Raw genomic sequence first — 8,025 nt, 5'->3', positions numbered from 1 at the left:
ATAATAATAATAATAATAATAATAATAATGATAATAATAGTGACTAATAGCACTAATAATCTAAAAATAATAACTGTTAATTACTTAGTGTGTTAAAATAAAATGAGATAAAATAAAATAATAAATTGAATCAAATTAAATGACATATTAAAATCGAATATCACATTAACTTAACTTAACTTAAATGAAATGAAATGAAATTAAATTAAATTCTGTGACTCGCTGGTCGGTCCGGGCTTTTACTTTGAACGCGGACGCCGGAAGTGCAGCAGCAGCTCTCCTGGCTGGACGGGAGCACGCCGCCGCTGCCGTGGAAACGCCATACATGCAGCTGGCAGCTCGGAGCGGCCAGGCGCCCACAGCTCCTCACTTCAAAGGCTTCCGCTGCTCTTCCTCTTCCTCCTCCTCCTCCTCCTCCTCCTCCTCCTCTTCTCTCCATCCATCCCTCCTCCATCCCTCCTCCAGCCTCCTGCAGCTCCGCCAACATGGAAGCCCGGGAATGAGCCGCGGCGCAGGAGAGCAGCGGAGCAGCGGAGCAGCCAGAATAAAGAGGAGCGGCGGCGCAGCAGCAGCAGCGGAGCCGGGAGGGAAGCGCCGAGGCTCGGCCGCGCAGGTGAGCCGACACCGCCGCCTGGATCTCCCCTTCGTTTTATTTATTTATTTTCTTTTTTCTTTTTCTTTTTTTTTTGCATGTGACACAAACGGCACATCGCAGCTCGGCTCGTGTGTTATTGTTATTGCCTTCAGCTGCACCTTCACGCCATCAACACACACACACACACGCACGCACGCACACACACAATGCACTTGCTGTCACCGCGCTCATAAAGCACAGGGGCTACTTAACCCGAGGCTTAAAACACTCACTGAAGCCGATTATCCCTCCACTTGATCCCCATTTTGCTTTTTATTTTTTCTTCTTTTTTTTGCACTGATCAGGTGTCTGTTTATGCTTTTTTTTTTTTTTTTTTTTTGCCTGCAACAAAATGTCACCGGTGAGGAGGAGGAGGAGGAGGATGTGTGTCACAAGGTTTGGCAGGGAAAAACAAGGTTGTGGCTCTCGGTGGTGATGATAGTGGATCTGCTGCAGGAGCTCAGGGGATTATTAGTCCGCTCCGCTGCTCAATCCTGCACAAATAATGCAGAATATCTCGGGAAATGTGCTTTAAAATGCGGCCGTGCATGCAGATTACACCGGGATGACCTGATCCTGCTCCTGCAAAACTGCACTGGTGGTTATTTTCAGGCGTTTTGGAGTGGCTCCCGTCCACGTTTTTTTTTTTTTAACTGGTTTTCTGTCATATCCTGTGAATTTGCACGTGAGGTGTGCTCTGTTTTGATGCAGATGGAGCTGGAAATGCATGACGAGCACGTTCAGAGTTATTGTGCTGATTGTTGCCTCCTGTTTGCTGGTGGCTTCGCTCTCATCAGCTGCTGAAAGGCCTGTTGAAAACCGGCTGGAGGGCAGTGTGTGTGTGTTGCTGTGTGTTGCTGTAGGGACAGAAACACCCACATGTTGTTTTACTGGGGAAAAAAGAGCCGTGGGAGAAGCATTTTGCCATTTATCTGCCTGTTTTAGGGCTGGAACTGCTGCTTCTTGATTGATCTGGTTATAATTTAGTCTATAAATTGACTGGAAGTGATCAGATCCTACAGTGATGCGTTCAAATGTCTCCGTTAGTTTGAACACCGGTATTAATTTTATAAAGATATGAACCGAGAAAAGGAAGACAGTCTTCCCATCATCTGTAACCTTTCATCCCTCCATCCCTTCATCTCTCATTCCTCCCTCTGGACCGTCAGTCCCTCCCTCCTTCATCGTCCCAGTTCAGTTCTCCCCCTTATAATAAACTATTTTGAATTCATATCCTGTTGGCGAGGTGTTCTCTTCACCTCAGTCGATAATCTGCGTGCCTGACTTTTTAAAAGCGGTTGAAGAGCTGAGTGGAGGGGAGGAAAACACTTCAGAGTTGGTAAAAAAAAAAAAAAAAAAAAAAAATGAAATGAAATAAAATATTTATTAAAATATTTAATAAAATAAAATATTTATAGACTTGAACTGAACTGAACTGATTTGCAGGATATTATTTAATCCAGCCTAAAAAAAAATTATATTTACATTTTTTTACTTTATTTAATTTTTTGATTTAATTTTTTAATTTATTTTTTTCTCACCAATTTGTGACTTTATAATCTGCTTTATAATATTTTTTATTTAATTGCATTTTTTTTTTTTTTTACATTTTTTTGTTTATTTTTTTTCTTGCAAATTTGTGACTTTATATTCTCAGATTTTTTTTTTTTAGTTTTTTCCTTGTAAATTTGTCTTTTTTTTTTTTTTTTTTTTGTAAATTTATCACGTTAATCTCAGAGGATATCCAAGTTTATTTAATTTTACATTTTAACAAAATAAATTTTTCCTCATTGATTGTATTCAAACATGCACCAGCTTAGCCCTAACCCTGGAAAAGGATGGGTCAGTTTAATTTAAAAAGTGATTTTATTGACCTAATTTAAAAAAAAAAAAAAAAAAAAAAAAAAAAAAAAAAATCAAGACACTTTTTGCTTTTTATTATTATTATTATTTTTATTTTATTTTATTATTATTATTTTTTTTGTGTGTGCACGATTCCTCCACTGGGTTTTATTCCAGCTGTGGTCAGCAAAAAAAATATTAGCTAACGTTCATCGTTCAGTTTTGCACCAAACAGATTATTATGTCCGATAAAATCTCGCTGTTATGTAAGTACAGTTCTCCAGCTCGCCTCAAAGTTTAAATAAATAAACGTGAGCAGCGGCGAGTTTCCCTTTTTACGTAAGACGCCCTAACTTTGTTTAAAAAAAAAATCTCGGTTTTGGAACAAGCCACGACCTTTGACCTCTGAGCCTAAAACCGACGTGAGCGAGTCGAGCCGGGTCAAAACAAACAGCACAGGAAGAGGAAAACACTATAAGAATGACTGGTTATCATTAGCATAAACACTTCACTGACTCATTATGAATTGAAAATGAACTCTCTCTGTCTCTGTGTGTGTGTGTGTGTGTGTGTGTGTGTGTGTGTGAGGCCGAGACGCAGCACAGTGTTTTATTCATAGGAAACAGGGCTGAGACGGGCCCTTACATAAGCGAATCATCGAGGAGGAAGACTGAAACACACACACACACACATGCACACACACACTGCAGACACACACACACACACACACACACACACACTGTACACCACCAAGTTTTGCAAGAGCTTTTATGCTTTTCTGGATCCACAGTCTGTGTGGCTTTTATGTGCCGCTTTACGGTGGGAATCTTTGGCGCTGATGCATTTTTAAAGGGGAAACATGTTGGCAGACAGAATGTGCTGGAACAGGGGGTTTGTCCCGATGTGAGATGAAAAAACAAAAACATATCTACTCTGATCTGATGCTTTCTGGCCTCATGTCACTGTTTACTGCTGCAGAAGTCTTGAACTCGCTTGAATATTTTATATATATATAAAAAAAAAAAAAAATACAACACGCTTACAGTTTTTTATTACAGAGCCGACACCGAACAGGCTCGTGCTGCTTCTGGCCCGAGCAAAGTTTACTGGTTTTGATGGGCATATAAAGGTGAAGGTTGATGGGAATAAGCGTTTTTCATAATTGATGAGTGTTTTTAGTTCATTAATCACGAAGATGCTCAGATTATCTTCCTTTTCTCCGCTCTTGTCTGTATAACGTTAATATTTTGGGGTTTTTTTTGGCTGCTGGTCAGACGAAGGAAGACGTTTGAATGCATCATCTTTGGCTCTGATTATTTAACATCAGAGTTTGGATTTATTTTTGATGCTTTATGCACTAAATGATTGAAAAAGCTACTTCCATACTAACCAAGGCGATAAAAAAATGATCGTTTTAGCTCTTTGTCTAGTTGAAGGCGATGATTAGGATTCCAGAGCGCCGTGTTTTCCCAGAAATCTGTGTTTCACAAGTCAGCCGAGCCACTCCAGCCCCCTGGACACGAGACACAGTGGGCCTATAGGTTTTCCAGACACACACACACACACACACACACATATATATATATATAGACACAGTGAATGGAAATCCACGCTCTGCCACCGAGCCTTAATCTGCTCTCCGTTTGTTTTCTCTGAGCCCGATCTTGCAGATTTTAATCGTTTCCAGGTGAAAAAGGGGGAAAAGCGGCGTTTGATCGTATCTGTCCTCCCTCCGTGTGATTGTTTTTTCTTCTCCTCCCTCTCGTACGTTTCTCTGTTTTATGCCGGCGGACCGGGCTCTCCTGGACTCGGGTGCCTCGGCGTCTTCAGGTCGAGGCGAAGAGCTGAAGGAGACGTTCACGCTGACACAGTGTGATGTTTTCCTACGATGGAGCATTAGGGCCGGAAAAAGGAGAGAAAAAAGTTTAAAGAGCCAATGGAGGAGGCGGGTATTATTCAGAGAGGAAAAATCTGAATTTATGAGGTTTTATTTTTGGTCAAGGAGCCACATGTGCTGCTTCTGCTGCTCGCCGTGCATCAGCCCTCATCAAATTTTGCAAATTTAATTTCTAAGGCCTGGAACAGAAGGCAGCATATTTTGTTTAATTAATGCAAAACCTGAGGGGCATATTTTGGAAGTGCCTGGACTTGGATTTGACTTTTTATTCCTGATTTATTCTAATGCGTTTTTTGTTGTCGTTTTATGTTTGAGCATGGTTTGTAATGTGTACAACAGTGTCTCGTAAGTCCATATGGGCTCGGCTTCTGAAATTGAAGCATGACACTTGAATAAAAGAAAATCAAAATCAAATCAATCTACTTTGCGACTGGATTCAGTAACAAGGAGATCCTGCTGATTTGAGCCCAGAATCAGCAGATTGCTTTCTTCTGAATCAGCCCGAGTCACGGCGACGTCTCTTCAGAGTCCAGATGCTGAGGAGGAGATTGGGATTCTGGACTCAAACCAGCAGGATTTTGCGTCTTTGCTTCATAAATTTGTGAGGTTTTTCTAGTAAATTTACCACTTTAATCCCCGAGAATATCCAAATTTGTTCTCTCTGTTTGACGCCGTCGTAGTTTTCCACCTGAGTTTTTCCCATCGTGCAAGCAGGTGTCGCCTCCAGCAGGGGGCTCCACCTGTCTCTCAGGATGGGTTTGCATGAAACGTGTCGGGAACGTCGCTCACGGGTCACGGTGGCTCCGACGGGCCAGGAGGGGGCGTGGCCAAAGACGGCACCAGCCCCTTTTCACCATCGGCGTTCATCAGCCTTACGTCAGATTAACAACCAAATAAACCGACACAGACGAAAACGAAGGAAATTTAGTCTATAATTTTATCTTCCTTTCCTCTGCTCTTGTTTTTGCAGTGGTCCCTCGTTTATCGCAGGAGTTACGTTCTAAAAATAACCCGCAATAGGCAAAATCCGCGAAGTAGTCAGCTTTATTTTTTACAATTATTCTAGATGTTTTAAGGCTGTAAAACCCCTCACTACACACTTTATACACTTTTCTCAGACAGGCATTATCATTTTCTCACTTTTCTCTCTTGTTTAAACTCTCAAAGTTCAAACCTTCGTAGAAAAATAAGTCCAGTAAAAAAAAAAAGCATGCAAAATTGCACTAAAAAAAATTCGCGAAACTGCGAGGCCGCGAAAGGTGAACTGCGTTATAGCGAGGGACAACTGTATGCAGTTAATATTTTGACTTCTTTTTGGTCGCTGGTCAGGTGAAGGAAGACGTTTGAATGCATCATCTTTGGCTCTGATTATTTAACATCAGAGTTTGGATTTATTTTTCACGCTTTATGCACTAAATGATTGAGAAAGCTACTTCCTTACTAACCCAGGCCATGGAGCAAGATTAGGATTAAGACGATAAAAGCAGGGGGGGGCTTTGAATTAAATACTAAGATAAGGAACTACGGACACTTAGTCTATAATTTTAGTCTGATTATAGTCCGATTTGTAAGCATGCAACACAGTTTCAGGTCGTTATCTTTTTTATTTTCCTTATTTTATTAGTTTTTATTAACGATAATAACCTTGAGTGAGTGCAAAAGTGATGAGTCAGTGCAGATTCTCATGCATCAGGCAGCAAGAAGCGAGTGGCCGCCGACAGACAAATGATTTCCATTTTTTGTGCCGATGCTGGGAAACAGAGAGAGAGACAGACAGAGAGAGAGAGGTTTTATTTCAGCTTCATCTGTTGGGGGAAAAAAAAACAAAAAAAAAAACATCCCGCTCCACCAAAAACAAACACCACGACCATCAGCTCGTCTCCCACAATGCCGTTCACCCTCCTCGTCTTCGTTTCCCATCGATCCCGTCTCGATCGGCGTTCATGTTCATATTTAATTTCCTCTTTCGGGCCGCGTGGCCAGAATCCATCTGCTCTAAAGTTTCGACAGCAGCGACGACTCAGCACTCCTGCAGCCAGGAAATCTTCCCCCTTTTTTTTTCTTTTTTTTTTTTCCCCTAAAACTTGTCGAGCAGAGGCTGGTTTGTGTCTCCGGCGGCCGGGAGCTCTGCCAGGCTGTGTTTCCCAAAAATGTGCAGAGCGTCTCGTCCCGCCACCAGGTTTTTTTGTTAATCTGCGTCGGCTTTTGTTGGTTTTATTCTCGGCGGGATGATGACAAAGTGCAAGCGAGGCCGCTCTTTTGACGACGCACAATGACACTGATCAGCCGGCCGCGCACCTCGACCTGTGTGTGTGTGTGTGTGTGTGTGTGTGTGTGTGTGTGCAGACAAAAGCCAGGCAGAGTGTCTTTAATGCTGTACTGTATGTCAGACTGGCACACACACACACACACTCTCAGTCAGGCTTACGCAGCGTTTTTTCGAGCTCGTTCGTCGTCAGGGCGATCGATGAGGCCGGAGCGCCGTAGCAACCGTTGCTAGGGGCGGCGTCTGGGTGCTGCTGGCGGTGTCATCGATAAAGTTATTGATCCAGGGCTGATCCCGGCCATCGGTCTGTGAGTGAGCGGGTGACTGTGTGTGTGTGTGTGTGTGTGTGTGTGTGTACTACACCCTTGTTTCTGATTTAAAATGGGGAAGTTCCCGTCACTACAACACACACCTGTCTTCCCTTTTTTTTTTTAACCCTCTCCTGTTTTCTGACACACATTTACAATCCAGTATGAGTTTTATTTTATTTTATTTTATTTTATTTATTTTATTTTATTTTATTCTATTTTATTTTATTTTATTTTACTTTATTTTATTTTACTTTATTTTATTTTATTTTATTTTATTTTATTTTATTTTATTCTATTTTATTTTATTTAACTTTATTTTATTTAACTTTATTTTATTTTATTCTATTTTATTTTATTTTATTTTATTTTATTTTATTTTACTTTATTTTATTTTATTTTATTTTATTTTATTCTATTCTATTTTATTTTATTTTATTTTATTTTACTTTATTTTATTTTATTTTATTTTATTTTATTTTATTTTACTTACTTATTTTTTTGTGAAACACATGTTGTCAGATAAGGCTGAAAGACAGTAATTTAATTTTTCTCTCACTACCAGGCGTGAAAGGTCATCTTCAAAAATGATTGGGCAAATGTTTGGAAGACTGTCACAGATTTTAGATTTTTTGTATATTTCTGTACGACTTTAACACCGTAATTCAGGAGTGGGGAAAAATTCCTGAATCGAAGTAAACTATCAGTATTGGCATCACCTGAAACTGAACGACCTAAAGAATCTGTTGGTACCAAGCCTGTGCCGTCAGGTCCATTTTGCTGAGGGAAAATCTGGTTTATCCATCTCCAGCGGGGTCCCTTGACCTCTGACCTCCAGATGTGTGAATGAAAATGGGTTCTCTCCCCTTTGCAGACATGCCCACCTTCTGCTAATCCCATGCAGTTTGGGCCACAAAGCCTGCAGTCCACATGTGTTCTTCTTGTGGCCTGTTGTAAAATGGTGTGTGTGTGCAGACTGGGGCCTAAACAGTCTTGGAGCTGCATCAGTTGGCTTTGACTGGAAAGCTGAGACTCTTGTGGATCCAATGAGCCACATTTGATTCCTGTGTGATGATGT

General features: G+C 40.9%; 1 protein-coding gene across 2 annotated transcripts in view; it reads left to right on the top strand.

The window, feature by feature from the left end:
- Positions 1-290: 290 nt before the first annotated feature.
- The window catches only part of LOC115376584 (wiskott-Aldrich syndrome protein family member 3), a 65,256-nt gene continuing 57,521 nt past the window's right edge, over positions 291-8,025 (top strand). For both annotated transcript variants that reach the window (XM_030076263.1, XM_030076262.1), the window contains exon 1: positions 291-613. The gene's annotated coding sequence lies outside the window, so the exon portion shown is untranslated. The remainder of the gene's footprint in view (positions 614-8,025) is intronic.

This window comes from Myripristis murdjan, chromosome 18, assembly GCF_902150065.1.
Source record: "Myripristis murdjan chromosome 18, fMyrMur1.1, whole genome shotgun sequence".
NCBI lineage: Eukaryota > Metazoa > Chordata > Actinopteri > Holocentriformes > Holocentridae > Myripristis > Myripristis murdjan.
The sequence above is the reverse complement of the archived record's forward strand: the minus strand, read 5'-3'. Positions and strand labels throughout refer to the sequence as shown.